This window comes from Lolium rigidum, chromosome 7 (assembly GCF_022539505.1).
Source record: "Lolium rigidum isolate FL_2022 chromosome 7, APGP_CSIRO_Lrig_0.1, whole genome shotgun sequence".
Lineage (NCBI taxonomy): Eukaryota > Viridiplantae > Streptophyta > Magnoliopsida > Poales > Poaceae > Lolium > Lolium rigidum.
Genome location: NC_061514.1, coordinates 300,241,370 through 300,265,882, shown reverse-complemented (window position 1 = coordinate 300,265,882; position 24,513 = coordinate 300,241,370). Strand labels below are relative to the sequence as shown.

Below are 24,513 nucleotides of genomic sequence, written 5' to 3'. Positions count from 1 at the left end.
ATCACAACCATCATCGTAATTATCATAAATTGCAGGCATGGTATAATCATAATAAACTTTATCCTCCATAGTAGGTGGCACCAAAATACCACTATCATTATAATCATCATAAATAGGAGGTAAAGTATCATCGAAGAAAATTTTCTCCTCAAAACTTGGGGGACTAAAAATATCATGCTCATCAAAACCAGCTTCCCCAAGCTTAGAATTTTCCATAGCATTAGCAACAATGGTGTTCAAAGCATTCATACTAATAACATTCCCATTAGCATGCATATAAAGTTCCATGGGTTTTTTAATTCTCTCTTCAAACACATCATGTCCTAATTCAAGATAAAGTTCATAAAGATCTCTCATTTTGTTGTTGTTTTCCATTAAGCCTAACTAGTAAAACAAGAAACAAAAAGATATAATTGCAGGATCTAAAGGAAATACCTTCGAGCACTCACACACCAGCAACAGTGCTAGGAAATAGCTTAGTAGTCGTAGGATGTGAATACCTTTTACCTTACCTCCCCGGCAACGGCGCCAGAAAATAGCTTGTTGCCGTGGGAGGCAATTCTCTGTGGTGTAACTTTTCTTCAGATCCCCGGCAACGGCGCCGTAAAATAGCTTGATGTCTACGCATGCTTCTATTCCCGTAGACAGTGTTGGGCCTCCAAGAGCGAGAGGTTTGTAGAACAAGCAGCAAGTTTCCCTTAAGTGAATCACCCAAGGTTTATCGAACTCAGGGAGGTAGAGGTCAAAGATAATCCTCTCAAGCAACCCCGCAATTACGATACAAGAAGTCTCTTGTGTCCCCAACACACCTAATACACTTGTCGGATGTATAGGTGCACTAGTTCAGCGGAGAGATAGTGAAATACAAGTGATATGGATGAATATGAGTGGTAATAACAATCTGAAATAAATATGGCAGCAAGTAAACATGTAGCAGAACTTGTTGGAAACGGTGTTTCAATGCTTAGAAACAAGGCCTAGGGATCATACTTTCACTAGTGGACACTCTCAACATTGCAATCATAATTGAATAAATATAAGCACTTCACTATGCTATTCGAATTACTCTCGGCGGGATAACGAACACTAATTCACCGTGTAGGGCTGCAAAACAAACCTTAAAGATGTATTCCCAAGTACTAATAAACACCCCACGCCGTCATCGTGAGCATTCATAGGAGGTACTAACACACCACAATTTCATAGAGACATCCAACTCAAATCATAACCCAGTGAACAAGTATTCTGTGAAATATAGCCTAAGAGACCCACACGGTGCACACACTGTCACCTTTACACACGTGGGACAAGGAGTCTCCGGAGATCACATAAGTAAAATCCACTTGAATAGAATAAAGATATCTAGATTACAAAGCCTATGATCACATAGATGAACAAATAAGTACTACTCTCAAACACTCTCTTGTTGGATAACAAACACCATTCATTGTGTAGGGCTACAAGAGCACACCTCAAGCCGGAGTAAACAAGCTCCACAACATCCGGAGTTCATATTAAACTAACCTCTAGAGTGCATAATAGACAAGAGTAACATCTACATATTCATATAGATCACACCATGGGAGAGAGAGATGAACCACATAGCTACCGGTAGAGCCCTCAGCCTCGGGGAGAACTACTCCCTCCTCATCATGGGAGACGAGCAGCGGCGATGAAGATGGCGGTGATGTCGATGGAGATGGATTCCGGGGCAATTCCCGTCCCGACGGCGTGCCGAACGGAGACTTCTCGTCCCCCGAAACGGAGTTTCGCGATGGCGGCGGTGTCCCTGGAGTCTTTCTCGGAGTTTCATCAATTCGTCTTGGGTTTTTAGGTCGCGAGGGATTTTATAGGCGAAGAGGCGGCGCAAGGGGGTGCACTGGGGGCCCACCCCATAGGCCGGCGCGGCCGGGGGCCACCCGCGCCGCCTTATGGTGTGGGGGCCTCGGGCCTCCTCTCCCGGGTCCCCTTCGGTGTTCTCGGTCCGTCTCGGTGAAATAAGATGTTTGGCTTTTGTTTCGTCGAATTCCGAGAATATTGCCCGAACAGCCTTTCTGGAACCAAAAACAGCAGAAAACGAGAACTGGCACTTCGGCATCTTGTTAATAGGTTAGTTCCGGAAAACGCATAAAAACATCATAAAGTATGAACAAAACATGTAGGTATTGTCATAAAACTAGCATGGAACATCAGAAATTATAGATACGTTGGAGACGTATCAAGCATCCCCAAGCTTAGTTCCTACTCGCCCTCGAGTAGGTAAACAATAACAAGGATAATTTCTGAAGTGACATGCTACCAACATAATCTTAATCAATACTATTGTAAAGCATATGAGATGAATGAAGTGATTCGAAGCAATGGTAAAGATGATGATTAAACAACTGAATCATATAGCAAAGACTTTTCATGAATAGTACTTTTAAGACAAGCATCAATAAGTCTTGCATAAGAGTTAACTCATAAAGCAATAGATTCTTAATAGAAGGTTCGAAGCAACACAAAGGAAAATTTAAGTTTCAGCGAGTTGCTTTCAACTTGTAACATGTATATCTCATGGATAGTTGTCAACATAAAGTAATATAACAAGTGCAATAAGTAAACATGTAAGAATCAATGCACACAGCTTGACACAAGTGTTTGCTTCTAAGATAGAAGGAAGTAGGTAAACCGACTCAACATAAAGTAAAAGAAAGGCCCTTCGCAGAGGAAGCATGGATTACTATTTTTGTGCTAGAGCTTTTATTTTGAAAACATAGAAACAATTTTGTCAACGGTAGTAATAATTCATATGTGTTATGCATAAGACATCCTATAAGTTGCAAGCCTCATGCATAGAATACCAATAGTGCTCGCACCTTGTCCTAATTAGCTTGGATTTACATGGATTATCATTGCATAACATATGTTTCAACCAAGTGTCACAAAGGGGTACCTCTATGCCGCCTGTACAAAGGTCCAAGGAGATAAATCGCATTTGATTTCTCGTTTTTGATAGATCTCAACTAAGGACATCCATACCGGGACAACATAGAAAACAGATAATGGACTCCTCTTTAATGCATAAGCTTTCAACAACAGATAATATTCTCATAAGAGATTGAGGATTAGTGTCCAAACTGAAACTGCCACCATGATTCATGGCTTTAGTTGGCGGCCCAATGTTCTTCTCTAACAATATGCATACTCAAACCATTTAATCATGATAAATCGCCCTTACTTCAGACAAGACGAACATGCATAGCAACTCACATGATATTCAACAAAGGTGTAATAGTTGATGGCGTCCCCGTAAACATGGTTACCGCTCAACAAGCAACTTATAAGAAATAAGATACATAAGCTACATATTCTTTACCACAATAGTTTTTAAGGCTATTTTCCCATGAGCTATATATTGCAAAGACAAGGAATGAAATTTTAAAGGTAGCACTCAAGCAATTTACTTTGGAATGGCGAGAAATACCACATAGTAGGTAGGTATGGTGGACACAAATGGCATGGGTTTTGGCTCAAGGTTTTGGATGCACGAGAAGAAATCCCTCTCAATACAAGGCTTTGGCTAGCAAGGTTGTTTGAAGCAAACACAAGTATGAACCGGTACATCAAAACTTACATAAGAACATATTGCAAGCATTATAAGACTCTACACTGTCTTCCTTGTTGTTCAAACACTTCACCAGAAAATATCTAGACTTTTAGAGAGACCAATCATGCAAACCAAATTTCAACAAGCTCTATGGTAGTTCTCCACTAATAGGTTTAAACTACATGATGCAAGAGCTTAAACACGATCTATTTGTGCAAAACAATTGCCAAGTATCAAATTATTCAAGACCATATACCATTTACCACATGAAGCATTTTCTGTTTCCAACCAAATAGCAATAAGTGAAGCGATCAACTTTCGCCATTGAACATTAAAAGTAAAAGCGAAGAACACTAGTGTTCATATGAAAAAGCGGAGCGTGTCTCTCTCCCACACAAGCATGATAGGATCCGAATTTATTCAAACATAAACAAAAATAAAAACAAACGAGACGCTCCAACTAAAGCACATAAGATGTGATGGAATAAAAATATAGTTTCACTAGAGGTGACCCGATAAGTTGTCGATGAAGAAGGGGATGCCTTGGGCATCCCCAAGCTTAGATGCTTGAGTCTTCTTGAAATATGCAGGGATGAACCACGGGGGCATCCCCAAGCTTAGACTTTTCACTCTTCTTGATCATATTGTATCATCCTCCTCTCTTGATCCTTGAAAACTTCATCCACACCAAACTCAAAACAAACTCATTAGAGGGTTAGTGCATAATCAAAAATTCACATATTCAGAGGTGACATAATCATTCTTAACACTTCTGGACATTGCCCAAAGCTACTGAAAGTTAATGGAACAAAGAAATCTATTCAACATAGCAAAAGAGGCAATGCGAAATAAAAGGCAGAATCTGTCAAAACAGAACAGTCCGTAAAGACGAATTTTTTAGGGGCACTTAACTTGCTCAGATGAAAAAGCTCAAATTGAATGAAAGTTGCGTACGTATCTGAGGATCACACACGAAAATTGGCAGATTTTTCTGAGTTACCTACAGAGAGGCCTATTCAAATTCGTGACAGCTAGAAATCTGTTTCTGCGCAGTAATCCAAATCTAGTATCAACCTTACTATCAAAGACTTTACTTGGCACAACAATGCAATAAAATAAAGATAAGGAGAGGTTGCTACAGTAGTAACAACTTCCAAGACTCAACAAAACAGTAATAAAAACATACATGGGTTATCTCCCAAGAAGTGCTTTCTTTATAGCCATTAAGATGGGCTCGGTAATTTTAATGATGCTCATATAAGGATGAGAGTTGAAGTAAAAGAGAGCATCAAGAAGCAAATTCAAAACACATTTAAGCCTAACCCACTTCCTATGAAAAGGAATCTTGTAAACAAATAAATTCATGAAGAACAAAGTGACAAGCATAGGAAGATAAAACAAGAGTAACTTCAAAATTCTCAACATAAAGAGGGGAAACTTAATATTATTAAGATGCATATAGCCATGTTTCCCTCTCTCATAATAACTTTCAGTAGCATCATGAACAAACTCAACAATATAACTATCACATAAAACATTCTTATTCACATGCATAAAAGTATCATTACTCTCCACATAAGCATAATCAATTTTATTAGTAATAGTGGGAGTAAAACTATCACAACCATCATCGTAATTATCATAAATTGCAGGCATGGTATAATCATAATAAACTTTATCCTCCATAGTAGGTGGCACCAAAATACCACTATCATTATAATCATCATAAATAGGAGGTAAAGTATCATCAAAGAAAATTTTCTCCTCAAAACTTGGGGGACTAAAAATATCATGCTCATCAAAACCAGCTTCCCCAAGCTTAGAATTTTCCATAGCATTAGCAACAATGGTGTTCAAAGCATTCATACTAATAACATTCCCATTAGCATGCATATAAAGTTCCATGGGTTTTTTAATTCTCTCTTCAAACACATCATGTCCTAATTCAAGATAAAGTTCATAAAGATCTCTCATTTTGTTGTTGTTTTCCATTAAGCCTAACTAGTGAAAACAAGAAACAAAAAGATATAATTGCAGGATCTAAAGGAAATACCTTCGAGCACTCACACACCAGCAACAGTGCTAGGAAATGGCTTAGTAGTCGGAGGATGTGAATACCTTTTACCTTACCTCCCCGGCAACGGCGCCGTAAAATAGCTTGTTGCCGTGGGAGGCAATTCTCCGTGGTGTAACTTTTCTTCGGATCCCGGCAACGGCGCCGTGAAAATAGCTTGATGTCTACGCATGCTTCTATTCCCGTAGACGAGTGTTGGGCCTCCAAGAGCAGAGGTTTGTAGAACAGCAGCAAGTTTCCCTTAATTGAATCACCCAAGGTTTATCGAACTCAGGGAGGTAGAGGTCAAAGATAATCCTCTCAAGCAACCCTGCAATTACGATACAAGAAGTCTCTTGTGTCCCCAACACACCTAATACACTTGTCAGATGTATAGGTGCACTAGTTCGGCGGAGAGATAGTGAAATACAAGTGATATGGATGAATATGAGTGGTAATAACAATCTGAAATAAATATGGCAGCAAGTAAACATGTAGCAGAACTTGTTGGAAACGGTGTTTCAATGCTTAGAAACAAGGCCTAGGGATCATACTTTCACTAGTGGACACTCTCAACATTGCAATCATAATTGAATAAATATAAGCACTTCACTATGCTATTCTGAATTACTCTCTGGCGGGATAACGAACACTAATTCACCGTGTAGGGCTGCAAAACAAACCTTAAAGATGTATTCCCAAGTACTAATAAACACCCCACGCTGTCACTGTGAGCATTCATAGGAGGTACTAACACACCACAATTTCATAGAGACATCCAACTCAAATCATAACCCGATGAACAGTATTCTGTGAAATATAGCCTAAGAGACCCACACGGTGCACACAATGTCACCTTTACACACGTGGGACAAGGAGTCTCCGGAGATCACATAAGTAAAATCCACTTGAATAGCATAAAGATATCTAGATTACAAAGCCTATGATCACATAGATGAACAAATAAGTACTACTCTCAAACACTCTCTTGTTGGATAACAAACACCATTCATTGTGTAGGGCTACAAGAGCACACCTCAAGCCGGAGTAAACAAGCTCCACAACATCCGGAGTTCATATTAAAGTAACCTCTAGAGTGCATAATAGACAAGAGTAACATCTACATATTCATATAGATCACGCCATGGGAGAGAGAGATGAACCACATAGCTACCGGTAGAGCCCTCAGCCTCGGGGGAGAACTACTCCCTCCTCATCATGGGAGACAGCAGCGGCGATGAAGATGGCGGTGATGTCGATGGAGATGGATTCTGGGGGCAATTCCCCGTCCCGGCGGCGTGCCGGAACAGAGACTTCTGTCCCCCGAAACGGAGTTTCGCGATGGCGGCGGCGTCCCTGGAGTCTTTCTGGAGTTTCGTCAATTCGTCTTGGGTTTTTAGGTCGCGAGGGATTTTATAGGCGAAGAGGCGGCGCAAGGGGGTGCCTGGGGGGCCCACCCCATAGGCTGGCGCGGCCAGGGGGCCACCCGCGCCGCCTTATGGTGTGGGGGCCCTGGGCCTCCTCTCCGGGTCCCCTTCGGTGTTCTGGTCCGTCTCGGTGAAATAAGATGTTTGGCTTTTGTTTCGTCGAATTCCGAGAATATTGCCCGAACAGCCTTTCAGGAACCAAAAACAGGAGAAAACGAGAACCGGCACTTCGGCATCTTGTTAATAGGTTAGTTCCGGAAAACGCATAAAAACATCATAAAGTATGAACAAAACATGTAGGTATTGTCATAAAACTAGCATGGAACATCATAAATTATAGATACGTTGGAGACGTATCAACCTCTAAAAAAACTGGACGATCATTATGAAATCGAACATTAGAATTTTCAGAAAAAATTCAGGATGTTCATTTTTTCATGAATTTGTTCCCCTCTTGAAAGTGCATTTCTTATATATGGGGAGTGCTGATGTGAACTGCTTCTCCCGATTGGGTTCTGCTATTTTCTACCATCTTTTCTTTGTCAAATTTCCTTGCGAATAGTTGAAAAAAAGTACATGAAGTACATTGTTAAAGTTCAGTAGGTAAGCTCGAGAAGTTTAGCTTGTATGCATGTGAGGTTTACTTATAAGGTTCACTTTTCGTGTCTGCAAGGTTCACTACAGAGTTTGTCTGCAAGGTTCACTACAGAGTTTGTTATATACATACTGCTATTCTTGTTTGGCTGGTTGTTTTGGTTGAGTTTGGCATAAGCTTAAAGAAAGTGTCATTTCAGATATGCTGCACCGGTTCTGGAAGAAAGAGCATGACTCTGGGTGCGAAAATTGGATGGACGGCTTTGTCGTTTTGGCCGTTCTAACCATCAAGCTCAAGTTTAAGTTATTAGGTATGTGTTTTCTGTAGTTATTTAGCTTCCATTTCCTTCTGTGGATTTCCTTCGTAGTTATAGTCTCGCCTCTAGGTTATTCTTGGAGTTGAGTATATATTTGCTTTGCATAACCATGACTGCTTTTGGCGTTGTTTTATTTGAGGGAGAAGGCAGACCCCATTTTGTTTCCTGTCCGGCCTCTCCTTCTATCGCCGCACCGGTGGGAGACCTCCACTGCTGTAAACTCCCGTGAGCGCTAGTGTGAACTAGCGCCGGCGTGGACTGTCAACACCCGGATTTTTAAGCCCGGATGCCTATTATGTCATACATCGCAATCCCAGGAATATTGTTGTTGCGAGGCATAATAGTTAAGTATCACAGTCATCATTCATTACAAACCATAAAGTCTTACAAATTGGAATCACATGATCCATATTACACGAATAGTTGATCTATTGATCAACGAACAAACACCAGTTCATAGCAGAAGCGTAAAGATAGTTGGACTCTCTAGTCCACAGGCCAACGCTTGACGTTAGCAGACTCCTAGTTGTGGTAGACATCCTGCTGACCGTCCTCCTCGTATCGCTGCTCCTCTTCATAGTCTGGCCATTTGAATAGCCAGGGACACAGCCGTGAGTACTTTACGTACTCGCAAACTAATACTAATGTAAGTGCTAGCAATTCTAGTAAGGGGGTACTAAGCTCTAGTTTCTTTGCATAAAGCCAATTTTAGTTCACAAGTATTTACTAAAGATTCCTTCAAATGCTAACTAACTCAAGTGGGAACATTAGTGTCATTCCCACAACTCTGTTGTGATTCAAAACTCAATTCACCATTCACCATTTCATTTTATCAAAATTCTCAAGATCCAACACTGGAAACTGTATGGCCTTTCCAACCGTCCATAACCGTGGACACGGCTATTCGAATAGGTTTACACTCTACAGAGGTTGCACACTTGTGCCACAACATTTGATTTCATCCGTCGGGATAACCCCGAATCATCGTAACACAGTACGCGGATCAGCAACCATAACCTTTCATTTACTAACCCTAGTATGAGCACCTCTCCCCATGAGCTTGGCCTCCCGAGTGAAGACCAATCGTCAACTCGGGAACTGCACAGGGCTTGGCCGTACAATTCACTTCAATTCACATCATTTCTCAACAACGGAGGCAGCCTCGGCATAACCCCTATGATGTGTGTTCAGAGGGAACCCATACTAAGATACATAAACTTCTAGTTAAGCCCTTACCCATAATCAGGTATTGTGGGGGTACTCGAGAATTGGAAAGGTATCGCATCCAAACCAATATTAGTTTTTGATCAAAAATCACTATCTTCTCTTGGTCATATTCACCTTCAAAAATCACTTCATAGTTTTCATCTTCATTTCATCACATATGTTCCCATCTAGAGTAGTCATTTTTAATTTAGCACTAGCATCTAGGTATGAGGGGTGCTAAAATACTCTGCATTGCTTCTAGGCTAATTTTGATACTCTTGTACTACTCCAATATTAACCAAGTGAATCATAAATCAAAAAGTACTTTGATAGAACAAAAGTAAGTAAAGCTTTGGAAATAAAACTGGGAAGTAGGCTCATAAACATAAATTAAATGGGTGATGCATTGCTCATGGGAGCTTTGCACTTTGCAAGAGTATTATCTTGCCTTGGTTGGGGAATTGGTCAAAGTGGTCTTCTTCTCCTTGGAAGTAGACCTCCTCCTCCTCCTCTTGATACTCCTCGGTACTAGCGTCTAAAATACGAATACGGGGTACACAATCATCATACCAAACAATTTACTAAACTAGGCACACTCATGATTTACACACTTTCAACTAGCATCACACATTATTATTTAGTTGGTGAATGTATTCTTCTTATTATTTAAGACAAATAATTTCCTCTCATATTACTTTTAATTATTCAGAGATATAACTTCCTCTCCTTATCTTATTAAGATTTAATTTCTCTCATGCATAATATGTGACCTAGGTTGACCAAGGTCAACCTCTTCACACTTAGCATTTTAAGAAAATGATTTAAATGAGGTGAGCACCTCATACCATTTAATTCTAGCATGGTAAAGATTTAATATCACCACAATTCTTGTGAGACCTAAATGACTAGAGTCTCTACCTCATTTTGAATTGGTGGTGACAAGATTTAAATGAGAGAAACACTCCCATATAATTTCTTAATAGTTTTGGACAATATCCTTGACTAGAAATAGCCATAAAGTCCTTTAATTTAACTAGGCCATGATCATACACAGTAAGCATGGCATATTTTGTTAGAAACAATTAGTATAAGTGAAAAGTGAATTATAGGAGTTGGAATTAACTTAAAAGCATGTTTGGTTGATTTTTAATAATTATTCTTAGGAAGAAAAGTCCCTGCCTTGTTTATTTTCCTATTCTAATTCTATAATAGATCTAGGGTTCAATCCAGTGGCATTGTATAGATAAATTCCTAAGGTTTCCAAATATATAAAATTTGTAAAATTTGGCTGAGTAGATTTGTCCCTATTGAATTTCAAAGTTTGCATCAGATTAGGGTATTTTCCTATTTTCCAAATTTGAATTCAAACCGTGGGCTGGCGCGGGAAAAACTACTGGGCTGCAGAGAAAAAGGTGGGCCGGCCCAGTTCTGCGTCCAGCGCAGCGGGCCGCCTGACAAGGTGGGGGCCACCTGTCGGTGGGCTTTCACGCCCGAAGCGGTACGGGAGAGGGGAGCCGTGCGATCGGATCGCGGATCGACGGGCTGGGGGCTTCGTCGTCGACGGCGAGAACGGGACTCACCAGCGGCGTCAGTAGGGGGTCGGAGGGCGCCTCAGGGCTCCGGCGGTCGCCGGAGGGGTGCGCCGCGACGTTGTCGAGGACGAGGATCCCCCTGGTAGCAGCGGCGCTTCCTGGGGTGGCCTCCTGCTCCGGCGAACTCCGGCTACTGGCGGCGGCTTCGAGCTTGCGATTGGAGGCCTCCGGCGACTAATTGGTGGAATTGAGGTGGCGAGGAGAAGCTGGGAGAGGAGAGGAAGTGATTGGCGTGCTCAATTTGGTGGGAGGAGCCCTCCTTTTATAGGAGCGGGAGGTGGCCGTGGGCGGAGCGGCAGTCGTTGATGGCGCCGGCGTTCCAAGGGCGTCAAGGGGCAAGGCATGGGTGCGCGGGGTTGCTGCTGCCTCGAGGATGACGACGAGCGTCGTGGCGAGGTCGAGAGGAGGAAGGGTCGCGTCGCGCTCTTCCTCGCAGCATGGCAGTACCGTGGCGTCGCTCGTCGTTCGTGACGACGGCTACGAGGCGAGCGCGTCCAGGGGGTCGTGTCTGGGGGGTAGAGGGTACCACGGCGACGCGATGTGTGCCTGGGGCGAGCGAGGGAGAGGTCAGGGTCGATGGGGCACGTCGGCGTTCTGGCATGTCCAGGGGCGTCCTGGCGCGCGTCCATGCCGATCCTGGCATGTGCTGGACGCGTCTGGGCACGTCGAAGCTGGCGTGTGCACGCGTTGTTTTGACCACGGGAGGGCACGGGCTGACTCAGTGAGGTGAGAGGGAGTGGCCAGACATGGTGGTTGGGTCCAGGGTTGGACAGAGATGAGGGTGGCATGAGGGTGGCATTGCCATGCCACGGCATGGCCAGATTTTTATGATTTGATCACACAAGGTTTAGTGCAAGTGGTGCTACTGGTGCTGAGGGGTGAGAGGGGGTGCCAGGGCATCTGAGGAGGGCCAGAGCTTGGACTTGGTCGTCTCAAAAACCAGCATGGGCTCAAATTTCTCCACTGCCCACAAGGTGTTCGACCAAATGGCCGAAAGAAATAAATTTTAAAATTTTGAAATTCTTTTTGGTGGGTTGCAAACATATATTAAATGTAGCATATTGGTGGTGTTGGGGTTCAAAATGGAATTGATTTGCAAAAAATCATTTTGCATGTGATCTTGCATATGTGATTTTGTTCCAACTTTGCATGCTTCTCATTTGAAATTGGTAAAGAATTTGGGGTGGTGGTTTTGGGCAAAGTTGAAGTGCTTGATGTTGTCTTGGATGAGGTGAAAAGAAATGGTGAGGTTTAGAAGTGAAAACTCAAAAGCCAGGGGCTCAAAGTGGGCACCAGATTAGAAATGTCACATATGACCATATCACATGTGAGCTCATATTTATCTCAAATTTGATTTGAAAAGTGTTTGATGGTTTCCAAAGTTGCTAATATATGTTTAGTATCCATTTACACCCAATGGTGCAAACCAAAATGGTCTAATACAAAGATTTGCAAAAATGGCCTAAGCCTTATGTATGTGAGAAATTGATTTTTATTATTTCTTTTCTATTTTCTTTTTATTTGACTTGGGATGATCAAGTGATCATTGCTAGGGTTTTAGAGTGAGAGAGAACACATAAGCAAGCATCATGGCAATTGTACACTCAAAATAATTAATAAGGTGATCTACATGCATAAACCTATATGATGAGAAAAAGTTTTTGTTAACTCTGATTTTTGGGTTCTTGAATTTCTCTCTTGTTCATTTTATTGAAATTTGGGATGTTACAAACCCTTCCCCCTTACAAAAGATCTCGTCCCGAGATCGAGAGAAAACTAGGTACTAAAGAGATCGGGGTATTCCTTCTTCATATCTTCCTCGCGTTCCCAAGTGGCTTCTTCTTCGGTGTGATTGCTCCACTGTATTTTCAAGAACTTGATACTCCTGGTGCGGGTGGTTCTGTATGCTTCTTCCAGGATGCGAATAGGCACTTCGCGGTATGTCAAGTCTGTGTTGATATCCACCGAACGATGATCTATATTCTTGAATACTTCAGTCTTCTCTGGTACTTCCAGGCATTTCCGGAGCAGTGAGAGGTGAAACACATTGTGCACAGCCGACATTTCTTCAGGTAGTTCCAGTTGATAGGACACTTCTCCTCGGCGACTCAGAACTTTAAAGGGTCCGACATATCGGGGTGCGAGCTTTCCTTTCAGCTGGAATCTCTGCATTCCTTTGAGGGGTGACACCTTGAGGTAGACAAAATCTCCAATCTCGAAGTTCATCTCTCGGCGTCTCTTGTCGGCGTAGCTCTTCTGTCTTGATTGCGCAGTCTTGAGGTACTCGCGGATCTTGTGCACCTTCTCTTCGGCTTCTCGAAGAACATCTGGTCCAAAGACTTGGCTTTCTCCGACTTCTGACCAGTTCAGAGGGGTACGGCACTTCCTTCCGTACAGGGCTTCAAAGGGGGCCATCTCGTAGGCGGCTTGATAACCGTTGTTGTACGAGAATTCTGCATAAGGCAAGCGGTCTTCCCACTTGGATCCATATTCCAGTACACGAGCTCTCAACATATCTTCCGAGTATCTCGGTTGACTCTCTCGGTCTGTCCGTCAGTCTGCGGGTGATAAGCTGTGCTGAAATTCAGACGGGTTCCTAGTCCTTCATGCACTTTCTGCCAGAATCTTGAGGTGAATTGCGATCCTCTATCTGACACGATTGACTTCGGGGTTCCGTGCAGGGCAACTATTCTGGAGATGTATAACTCAGCTAGTTTTGGGCCTTGATAGGTGGTCTTGACAGGGATGAAATGTGCAACCTTGGTTAACCTATCGATGACTACCCAGATGGAGTCATTTCCTCTGCTAGATTTGGGCAATCCTATGATAAAGTCCATACCGACAGAATCCCATTTCCACTCAGGAATCTGTAAAGGTTGCAACAGTCCTGCGGGGCGCTGATGTTCTGCCTTGACTCTCTGACAGATATCACACTTGGCGATGTAGCTTCCTATCTCTCGCTTCATTCCGTGCCACCAGAATTGTTCCTTCAGGTCTTGGTACATCTTGGTTCCTCCGGGGTGAATGGAATACAGTGTATCGTGAGCCTCCTTCAATATGACTTGCTTCAGTTCTGAATCTGACGGTATACACAGGCGACCGTTGTACCAAAGTACTCCTTCTTCATCTATGGTGAATCCTGGTGCCTTCCCTGCAGCTATCTGACTCTTTATTCCGTCAATGCTGGCATTTCCCTTCTGTGCTTCCTTGATCTGACCAATCAAGGTAGGCTGCAGCTCTATGCTGGCTAGGTATCCTTCACTAACTAGCTCCATTCTGAATTGCTCAAACTCTTGGTATAGGCTAGGCTGTTCTTCTGCTATCATGGAGTTTAACTGACACGGCAGTCTACTCAGGGCATCCGCCACCACATTGGCCTTGCCGGGGTGATAGTGGATTTCCATATCATAATCCTTGATTAGCTCTAACCATCTTCTTTGCCTCATATTCAGCTCCTTCTGCGTGAAGATATACTTCAGGCTCTTGTGATCCGAATAGATCTCGCATCGATTACCCATGAGGTAATGACGCCAAACTTTCAGGGCTAACACTACGGCTGCAAGCTCTAGGTCATGGGTTGGATAGTTCTGCTCGTGCTGCTTCAGTTGCCGGGACAGGTATGATATCACTTTGCCTTCTTGCATCAACACACATCCAAGACCAATCTTGGACGCATCACAGTAGACATCAAATGGCTTGGTGATATCCGGCATGATTAGTATTGGGGCTGTGGTCAATCTGCTCTTGAGCTGTTGGAAACTTTCTTCACATTTGGCGGTCCATTCAAACTTCTTGTCCTTCTTCAGCAGTTGCGTCATGGGTCGGGCTATGCTGGAAAATCCTTCAACGAATCGGCGGTAATATCCCGCTAATCCGAGAAATGCGCGGACCTCGGTCTGAGTGGTTGGGGCTTTCCATTCTGTGACAGTCTTGATCTTGGTGGGATCTACAGCAATTCCTCCTGCAGACAGGATATGTCCCAGGAATCCTACTTCTTTCAACCAAAACTCACACTTGCTGAACTTGGCATATAGCTTGTGCTGCCTCAGGGTTTCTAGGATAACTTCCAGGTGCTGCTCATGTTCTTCTTCGGTTTTGGAGTAGATAAGAATGTCGTCGATGAAGACAACGACAAACTTATCCAGAAAGTCCATAAAGATCTTATTCATGAGATTCATGAAGTAAGCAGGGGCATTGGTCAGTCCAAAGGACATGACATTGTATTCATACAGGCCATATCTGGTGGTGAAGGCAGTCTTTGGGATATCCGTTGCACGAATCTTCAGTTGATGGTAACCAGTCCTCAGGTCAATCTTAGAGAATACTGTGGCACCGGCCAGCTGGTCAAACAGGTCTTCTATCTTCGGCAAGGGGTATTTGTTTTTGATGGTGACATCGTTAAGTTTACGATAATCCGTACATAACCGATTGGCACCATCCTTCTTATCCACAAATAAAACTGGTGATCTCCAGGGCGACGCACTTGGTCGAATCAGACCTTTGTGTAACATATCATCCAGTTGCTTCTTCAGCTCAATTAATTCTGCCGGGTTCATGCTATAGGCTCTCTGGGCTATGGGTCCTGTTCCAGGAATTAACTCGATGATAAACTCGATCTCCCGATCCGGGGGCATACCGGGTAAATCATCCGGAAACACATCAGCGTATCGACAGACAACCCGGATCTGATCCAGAGTTGGTTTGGCTACAGCCTGGTTGCAAGTGAAATTTCTGGGCAGTTTCTCAGACACATGCTCTATTGTTATCCCGGTGCTACTAGTCATGGTGATGGCCTTCTTGGCGCAGTCTATCAATCCATGATGTTTCGCCATCCAATCCATACCTAGTACTACTTCCAATCCTTTTGTTCCCAGAACGATTAAGTTTGCAAAAAACATTATTTCTTGAATTCTGATGGGTACTTCTTTGCAAAATTTTCTAGCTTTAGTTGTTGATCCAGGTATTTGAACTATCATGACATGTTTCAGGCTGATTGGTTGGATCTTACTAGTGCTCACAAAATCTTCGGTAACAAATGAATGTGATGCTCCGGAATCAAACAACACTCTTGCTGGTATTGAGTTAACAGAGAACATACCCAGCACCACATCTGGGGCTTCCTGGGCTTCCTCGGCGTTCATGTGGTAGAGGCGACCTCCGCGGTTGTGCGGGTTGTTGGGGGCGAACTTCTTGCCGGTGGAGACACGGCGTTGCTGCTGAGCAGGTGCAGCGGTGTTGCCGGCGAGCTTGGCCAGCCTTTTGGGACACTCGTTGGAGAAGTGTCCCACAACTCCACATTCGTAGCACGTGATTGTGGACTTGTCCTTGGTTCCAACCGGAATGGCATTGCTTCCGGTCCTTGGTGCAGTGTTGGTGTTGTTGTTGTTGTTGGGGGCTCGCGGCGGAGCGCGGTTGAAGTTGCTGTTGTGGTGCACATAGGAGTTGCTGTTGTTGTTGTTGTGGTGGGGGCCTCCTGGCCTTGGGTTTCCTCCGCTCCGGTTCTGAAAACCGGGGCGCGACACTTGGTTCTGGGGCTTGTTATTTCTGGGGGCAAAACCACCGCTTGAGCTAGGGCGATATCTGGGGGCATTGCTGGGCCCACTCTGGTTCATCATGCGGCGCTTGCGGTTCTCATTTGCTTGGTGCAGCTTGCCTTCCATCTGGATGGCAGAATCCACCAGAGCTTCAAGGTCAGCAAAGGGGATGTTGACTAGCACTGTCTGCATCTCGTCGTGCAGACCATTCAGGAATCTTTCCTTCCTCTTCTCAGTAGTATCAGTCTCATCCGGGGCGTACCTTGACAAAGTTAGAAACTTGTCGCGGTATTCCACCACCGACATCCGTCCTTGCTTCAGTTCACGGAATTCATCCCTCATCTTCTTGATCAAACCTGGCGGTACATGGTACTTGCTAAACTTGAGCTTGAAGTCAGCCCAAGTCATCATCTGCCCGTCATTTAATGCACGGGCGCTTGTCCACCAAGCTCTTGCTGGTCCTGCGAGGTAGTGCGTAGCGAACAGCACCTTCTCATTTTCATCAACTCCAGCTACTTCCAGATTATTCTCCATGGTTTGCAGCCAATCATCTGCATCTAAGGGCTCTTCAGTCTTGCTGAAAACAGGTGGGTTGGTGTTTTGGAAATTCTTGAGTTTGGACCCTGGATGATCATGGTGTCCATGGCCTTGCTGGTTGTTGGCTAGTTGTTGCAGTGCTGCGAGGCTGGCTTGACGTTCAGCTCGGTCAGTCTCCCTGTCTGCCATCAGGGTCTGCAGCAGTTGCATCATAGCATCCGAGTTCGTGTTGCGATTAGCCATCTGAACAGGTAGATAGATCATGAGATAAGAGGGAAAATCTATGGCTTGTTTTGTGTTTAAATTCAGAAATTTTAAAACTTGAAGCATTTTCATGATGACACAAACATACATTCATTCATGACAAACATCACACCTTACAAGCTAACACACTAAGGGTTTTAAGAACCCTTCTTCTCCAAGCTACGATACATGGGGCGGGATACAACTCACACCTACGGTAGTGCATAAGTGAAACTACTCCTCCTCGTCGTCATCCACATCGATGGGAACGACCGCATCTTCTTCGGCCTCCAGGAACTCGTAGTCCTCCTCCTCGGTGAACTCATCCTCCTCAAAGTCGTCGTCATCACTCAGGAAGTGTTCACCTCCCTGAATGTCTTCTCCTTCCTCCTCCATCTCATTCAGCTGGTCCTCCTGGGCCTTGACAGTGGCCTCCAAGGATGCTATCCTGGCGCGAAGGCGCTCAATGGTAGCTCTCTTCTTGGCATTCTTGCGGCGGAGTGTCTTGCGGTCCTTTGCCAGCAGCTTGATAGCATCAGCGTGTTTCGCCAGTGCCAGGTGAGTCTGGTTGGCGTAGGTGCGGGCGTTGTCCAGATCCTGCTGAGTGTGGTACAGCATGAAATCTAGATGCTCCACATGGTGCTTCAGCTCGGGGTGAGCCTGCATGTCCATGGGCTCTCCAGCAGAGTTACGCCTCGCGAGGTGAGAAAAGCGAGGGTGCATGAGTGCCTCCCCGCTCAGCCCGCACAAGCGTGCGAGTCCCTCCTGAAGGGCGCGGGCGAGTCCGTCCAGCCAGTTGCTTTCCATGAAGGAGAAGTGGATCCCCTCCGATCTAGGAGGCTCCATCTTGCCCCTCAAGTCAGCGGTGATGATCCACTGCATCTCTCCGCCTGGCTGGTCACAGATCTCAACTCCGCGGAACTCCGGGTGAGGGCGGCCAAGGTGCTCCGACAGGGCGTCGAGGTCCCTCTCGAAGACCAAACTTCCGCCGTTCCCCAGCTGGTAAAACTTGACGTTGGTTGGCTCCATCTGAAAGAGAATTGGATGAGTAAATTAGAGAGTGAACAAATGTGTCAAAATTTTATGTGGATTCATAAGTAAGAGCATGACTTCTTTATTTTAACAAGATCTCAAGAGAAGAAAGTGGCTAAGTTTTTCAAAAATATTCACTTCATTTGTTTTTGAACTTAAGTTTTTCAGAACGTCCATTCTAAACTAGGGTCTCCTAAGGTCAAACAATGGCTCTGATACCAACTTGTCAACACCCGGATTTTTAAGCCCGGATGCCTATTATGTCATACATCGCAATCCCAGGAATATTGTTGTTGCGAGGCATAATAGTTAAGTATCACAGTCATCATTCATTACAAACCATAAAGTCTTACAAATTGGAATCACATGATCCATATTACATGAATAGTTGATCTATTGATCAACGAACAAACACCAGTTCATAGCGGAAGCGTAAAGATAGTTGGACTCTCTAGTCCACAGGCCAACGCTTGACGTTAGCAGACTCCTAGTTGTGGTAGACATCCTGCTGACCGTCCTCCTCGTACTGCTGCTCCTCTTCATAGTCTGGCCATTTGAATAGCCAGGGACACAGCCGTGAGTACTTTACGTACTCGCAAACTAATACTAATGTAAGTGCTAGCAATTCTAGTAAGGGGGTACTAAGCTCTAGTTTCTTTGCATAAAGCCAATTTTAGTTCACCAGTATTTACTAAAGATTCCTTCAAATGCTAACTAACTCAAGTGGGAACATTAGTGTCATTCCCACAACTCTGTTGTGATTCAAAACTCAATTCACCATTCACCATTTCATTTTATCAAAAATCTCAAGATCCAACACTGGAAACTGTATGGCCTTTCCAACCGTCCATAACCGTGGACACGGCTATTCGAATAGGTTTACACTCTGCAGAGGTTGCACACTTGTGCCACAATATTTGATTTCATCCGTCGGGATAACCCCGAATCATCGTAACACAGTACGCGGATCATCAACCATAACCTTTCATTTACTAACCCTAGTATGAGCACCTCTCCCCATGAGCTTGGCCTCCCAGTGAAGACCAACTGTCAACCTGGGAACTGCACAGGGCTTGGCCGTACAATTCACTTCAATTCACATCATTTCTCAACAACGGAGGCAGCCTCGGCATAACCCCTATGATGTGTGTTAAGAGGGAACCCATACTAAGATACATAAACTTCTAGTTAAGCCCTTACCCATAATCAGGTATTGTGGGGGTACTCGAGAATTGGAAAGGTATCGCATCCAAACCAATATTAGTTTTTGATCAAAAATCACTATCTTCTCTTGGTCATATTCACCTTCAAAAATCACTTCATAGTTTTCATCTTCATTTCATCACATATGTTCCCATCTAGAGTAGTCATTTTTAATTTAGCACTAGCATCTAGGTATGAGGGGTGCTAAAATACTCTGCATTGCTTCTAGGCTAATTTTGATACTCTTGTACTACTCCAATATTAACCAAGTGAATCATAAATCAAAAAGTACTTTGATAGAACAAAAGTAAGTAAAGCTTTGGAAATAAAACTGGGAAGTAGGCTCATAAACATAAATTAAATGGGTGATGCATTGCTCATGGGAGCTTTGCACTTTGCAAGAGTATTATCTTGCCTTGGTTGGGGAATTGGTCAAAGTGGTCTTCTTCTCCTTGGAAGTAGACCTCCTCCTCCTCCTCTTGATACTCCTCGGTACTAGCGTCTAAAATACGAATACGGGGTACACAATCATCATACCAAACAATTTACTAAACTAGGAACACTCATGATTTACACACTTTCAACTAGCATCACACATTATTATTTAGTTGGTGAATGTATTCTTCTTATTATTTAAGACAAATAATTTCCTCTCATATTACTTTTAATTATTCAGAGATATAACTTCCTCTCCTTATCTTATTAAGATTTAATTTCTCTCATGCATAATATGTGACCTAGGTTGACCAAGGTCAACCTCTTCACACTTAGCATTTTAAGAAAATGATTTAAATGAGGTGAGCACCTCATACCATTTAATTCTAGCATGGTAAAGATTTAATATCACCACAATTCTTGTGAGACCTAAATGACCAGAGTCTCTACCTCATTTTGAATTGGTGGTGACAAGATTTAAATGAGAGAAACACTCCCATATAATTTCTTAATAGTTTTGGACAATATCCTTGACTAGAAATAGCCATAAAGTCCTTTAATTTAACTAGGCCATGATCATACACAGTAAGCATGGCATATTTTGTTAGAAACAATTAGTATAAGTGAAAAGTGAATTATAGGAGTTGGAATTAACTTAAAAGCATGTTTGGTTGATTTTTAATAATTATTCTTAGGCAGAAAAGTCCCTGCCTTGTTTATTTTCCTATTCTAATTCTATAATAGATCTAGGGTTCAATCCAGTGGCATTGTATAGATAAATTCCTAAGGTTTCCAAATATATAAAATTTGTAAACTTTGGCTGAGTAGATTTGTCCCTATTTAATTTCAAAGTTTGCATCAGATTAGGGTATTTTCCTATTTTTCCAAATTTGAATTCAAACTGTGGGCTGGCGCGGGAAAATAACTGGGCTGCAGAGAAAAAGGAAACTGGGCCGGCCCAGTACTGCGTCCAGCACAGCGGGCCGCCTGACAAGGTGGGGGCCACCTGTCGGTGGGCTTTCACGCCCGAAGCGGTACGGGGAGAGGGGAGCCGTGCGATCAGATCGCAGATCGACGGCTGGGGGGCTTCGTCGTCGACGGCGAGAACGGGACTCACCGGCGGCGTCAGTAGGGGGTCGGAGGGCGCCTCAGGGCTCCGGCGGTCGCCGGAGGGGTGCGCCGCGACGTTGTCGAGGACGAGGATCCCCCTGGTAGCAGCGGCGCTTCCTGGGGTGGCCTCCTGCTCCGGCGAACTCCGGCTACTGGCGGCGGCTTCGAGCTTGCGATTGGAGGCCTCCGGTGACTAATTGGTGGAATTGAGGTGGCGAGGAGAAGCTGGGAGAGGAGAGGAAGTGATTGGCGTGCTCAATTTGGTGGGAGGAGCCCTCCTTTTATAGGAGCGGGAGGTGGCCGTGGGCGGAGCGGCAGTCGTTGATGGCGCCGGCGTTCCAAGGGCGTCAAGGGGCAAGGCATGGGTGCGCAGGGTTGCTGCTGCTCTGAGGATGACGACGAGCGTCGTGGCGAGGTCAGAGGAGGAAGGGTCGCGTCGCGCTCTTCCTCGCAGCATGGCAGTACCGTGGCGTCGCTCGTCGTTCGTGACGACGGCTACAGGGCGAGCGCGTCCAGGGGGTCGTGTCTGGGGAGTAGAGGGTACCACGGCGACGCGATGTGTGCCTGGGGCGAGCGAGGGAGAGGTCAGGGTCGATGGGGCACGACGGCGCTCTGGCGCGTCCAGGGGCGTCCTGGCGCGCGTCCATGCCGATCCTGGCATGTGCTGGGCGCGTCTGGGCGCGCAGATGCTGGCGTGTGCACGCGTTGGTTTGACCACGGGAGGGCACGGGCTGACTCAGTGAGGTGAGAGGGAGTGGCCAGACGTGGTGGTTGGGTCCAGGGTTGGACAGAGATGAGGGTGGCATGAGGGTGGCATTGCCATGCCACGGCATGGCCGGATTTTTATGATTTGATCACACAAGGTTTAGTGCAAGTGGTGCTACTGGTGCCGAGGGGTGAGAGGGGGTGCCGGGGCATCCGAGGAGGGCCGGAGCTTGGACTTGGTCGTCTCAAAAACCGAGCATGGGCTCAAATTTCTCCACTCGCCCACAAGGTGTTCGACCAAATGGCCGAAAGAAATAAATTTTAAAATTTTGAAATTCTTTTTGGTGGGTTGCAAACATATATTAAATATAGCATATTGGTGGTGTTGGGGTTCAAAATGGAATTGATTTGCAAAAAATCATTTTGCATGTGATCTTGCATATGTGATTTTGTTCCAACTTTGCATGCTTCTCATTTGAAATTGGTAAAGAATTTGGGGTGGTGGTTTTGGGCAAAGTTGAAGTGCTTGATGTTGTCTTGGATGAGGTGAAAAGAAATGGTGAGGTTTAGAAGTGAAAACTCAAAAGCCAGGGGCTCAAAGTGGGCACCAGATTAGAAATGTCACATATGACCATATCACATGTGAGCTCATATTTATCTCAAATTTGATTTGAAAAGTGTTTGATGGTTTCCAAAGTTGCCAATATATGTTTAGTATCCATTTACACCCAATGGTGCAAACCAAAATGGTCTAATACAAAGATTTGCAAAAATGGCCTAAGCCTTATGTATGTGAGAAATTGATTTTTATTATTTCTTTTCTATTTTCTTTTTATTTGACTTGGGATGATCAACTGATCATTGCTAGGGTTTTAGAGTGAGAGAGAACACATAAGCAAGCATCATGGCAATTGTACACTCAAAATAATTAATAAGGTGATCTACATGCATAAACCTATATGATGAGAAAAAGTTTTTGTTAACTCTGATTTTTGGGTTCTTGAATTTCTCTCTTGTTCATTTTATTGAAATTTTGGATGTTACATGGACTCCCCAGAAAATTCAATTTGAACGAGTGTAGATTGAAGTTCACTCCGCAAATAAACTGAAGTTCAATCGGTACAAAATAACTGAAGTTGGATTTGTAAATAATAAAACCAACTCATTTCTATAAGACATAAAAAAGTTCATTCTGTGATCTACCTCTGTGCCGCCATACCTCCAGCGTGCTAGTAATGTTCAATTCGTTCACAGTTGGAGATTTTTTTTCAAATTAGAAAAAAATGATCTGAACTTGTATATGAATGATTCTGAAACCTAAGTATTTTCGTTCTTGACTATTTGCCAATGTCCACTAGTATCCTTACGCACCCCTTTTTCTGTGTAGGTACTTGATCGAGCATATGCTATATCTAAGACATGGAATGGTGCTATGGTAATACTCTCCGGGTATTTCAACACTACACTTAAGCTAATTAACTAGTGAACAATTTATACTTGCATTCAGGATTACATTCGAGGTACCTATTCTTATGTGTTTATACTCATTCTTAACGTTAAGAAAGGTCTATATGCTGCCCAGAGCTCTCTGTACAATTTAATTCTAGAGCAAAAAGGTAGAACTTTTGCAAGACAAAATAAACTTGATTCTGGGCAGTCCACTTTCGAGAAACAAAACTTGATTTATTTGGGAGTGTATTTCAAAAGACTGGTTGGTTTTTCTTTTGGAAGTTCATATTTATTTTGTTAGAAAGTTCGGTTCATAATTATTCCGCGTAGAAAGTCTACTTCTGCTCCCGCCAAGTTTAGTATTTCATGTGAGGTAGTAAAAATATTTACATTTGGTTAACGAGTTGGGTTAAACCCATTGCGAAGTTCGCATTTAATTTTTGGGAAGTTCTGTTGGTCCAATTCACCTTATTGTGAAATTTCTTTTTAAATTCGTAAGTTGGTTTCGCTCCAGATCTACTCACAGTTCACTTTGTTCAAAATGGCAAGTTCACTCTTTTTATTTTGCGGGAGTCCATTTCATGTGCGTCATATACATCAGGGAAGTGCAATCCATACATCCCGGGCAGTTCACTCTGTGTTGTAAAATTTTAGAATGTTAAAGTAAATCATTGCACTTGCACATACCTGCAGTCTGGACACAAATAGGTATAGTTGTGACAAAGTTTCTAAGAAGTTGCTACCGAGTTTCTATGCTCGAACCTGAAGGCAATCAAATGTTAGTTTCTTGATTATTACTAGTCTTTTGTTGGTCTCATCCTAGTACCAGGCTACCAGCCATTAAGGAAGGCCTCGAAGAACCCTCGGCCACCATCACATACACCAGCAGCAATGTCATGTCGATCCAACCATTACGGCGCTAAAATGGTAATGGTGAGTTCACTTTTGTAAAAGTGAAGTTCACTCCGCAAATAAAATGAAGTTCATTTAAATAAAAATGCATATTGCTGCAATCTTGTTTTGATGTATAAAAGCATTGTCTAGTATTTCGTTTGATCTTAACCATCTACCACTGTCTACTAGTATCCTTATGCTGCCTTTTTTGTTATATGTAAGGAACACTACTTGACTGAGCCTACTATGCTATATCTAAGACGTGTCATGATCATCCGCTAATACTCCATGGGGATTTCAACGCTAAAACTTAAGGTAATTATCTAGTGAACTATGCATATCCATTCAAGATTCCATTCCTGTTCCCTATTCTATGCTGTTATACTCATTCTTAACACTAAGAAAGATCTATATTTTGCCCAGAGCAGTCTGTACAAATTAATATCAGAGAAAAAAGGCAGAACAATTTGACATTTTTTTGCAACTAATTGAGCAGTACTAATCTCAAAAGTAGCTGAAACATACAAAGCTTCACAAGCCTGCACTTGAGTTTATGATTTTTATGCTAATAAGATCTGTGGAATTTCTTTTTT

At 43.6% G+C, this 24,513-nt stretch overlaps 1 long non-coding RNA gene across 1 annotated transcript; it reads left to right on the top strand.

Moving 5' to 3' along the window:
- The first annotated feature begins 22,700 nt into the window (after positions 1 to 22,700).
- On the top strand, positions 22,701 to 24,187 carry LOC124679181. The gene is made up of 3 exons (XR_006994852.1): positions 22,701 to 23,097; positions 23,828 to 23,959; positions 24,143 to 24,187. It is a non-coding gene; the product is annotated as an uncharacterized LOC124679181 (long non-coding RNA).
- Positions 24,188 to 24,513: the final 326 nt, after the last annotated feature.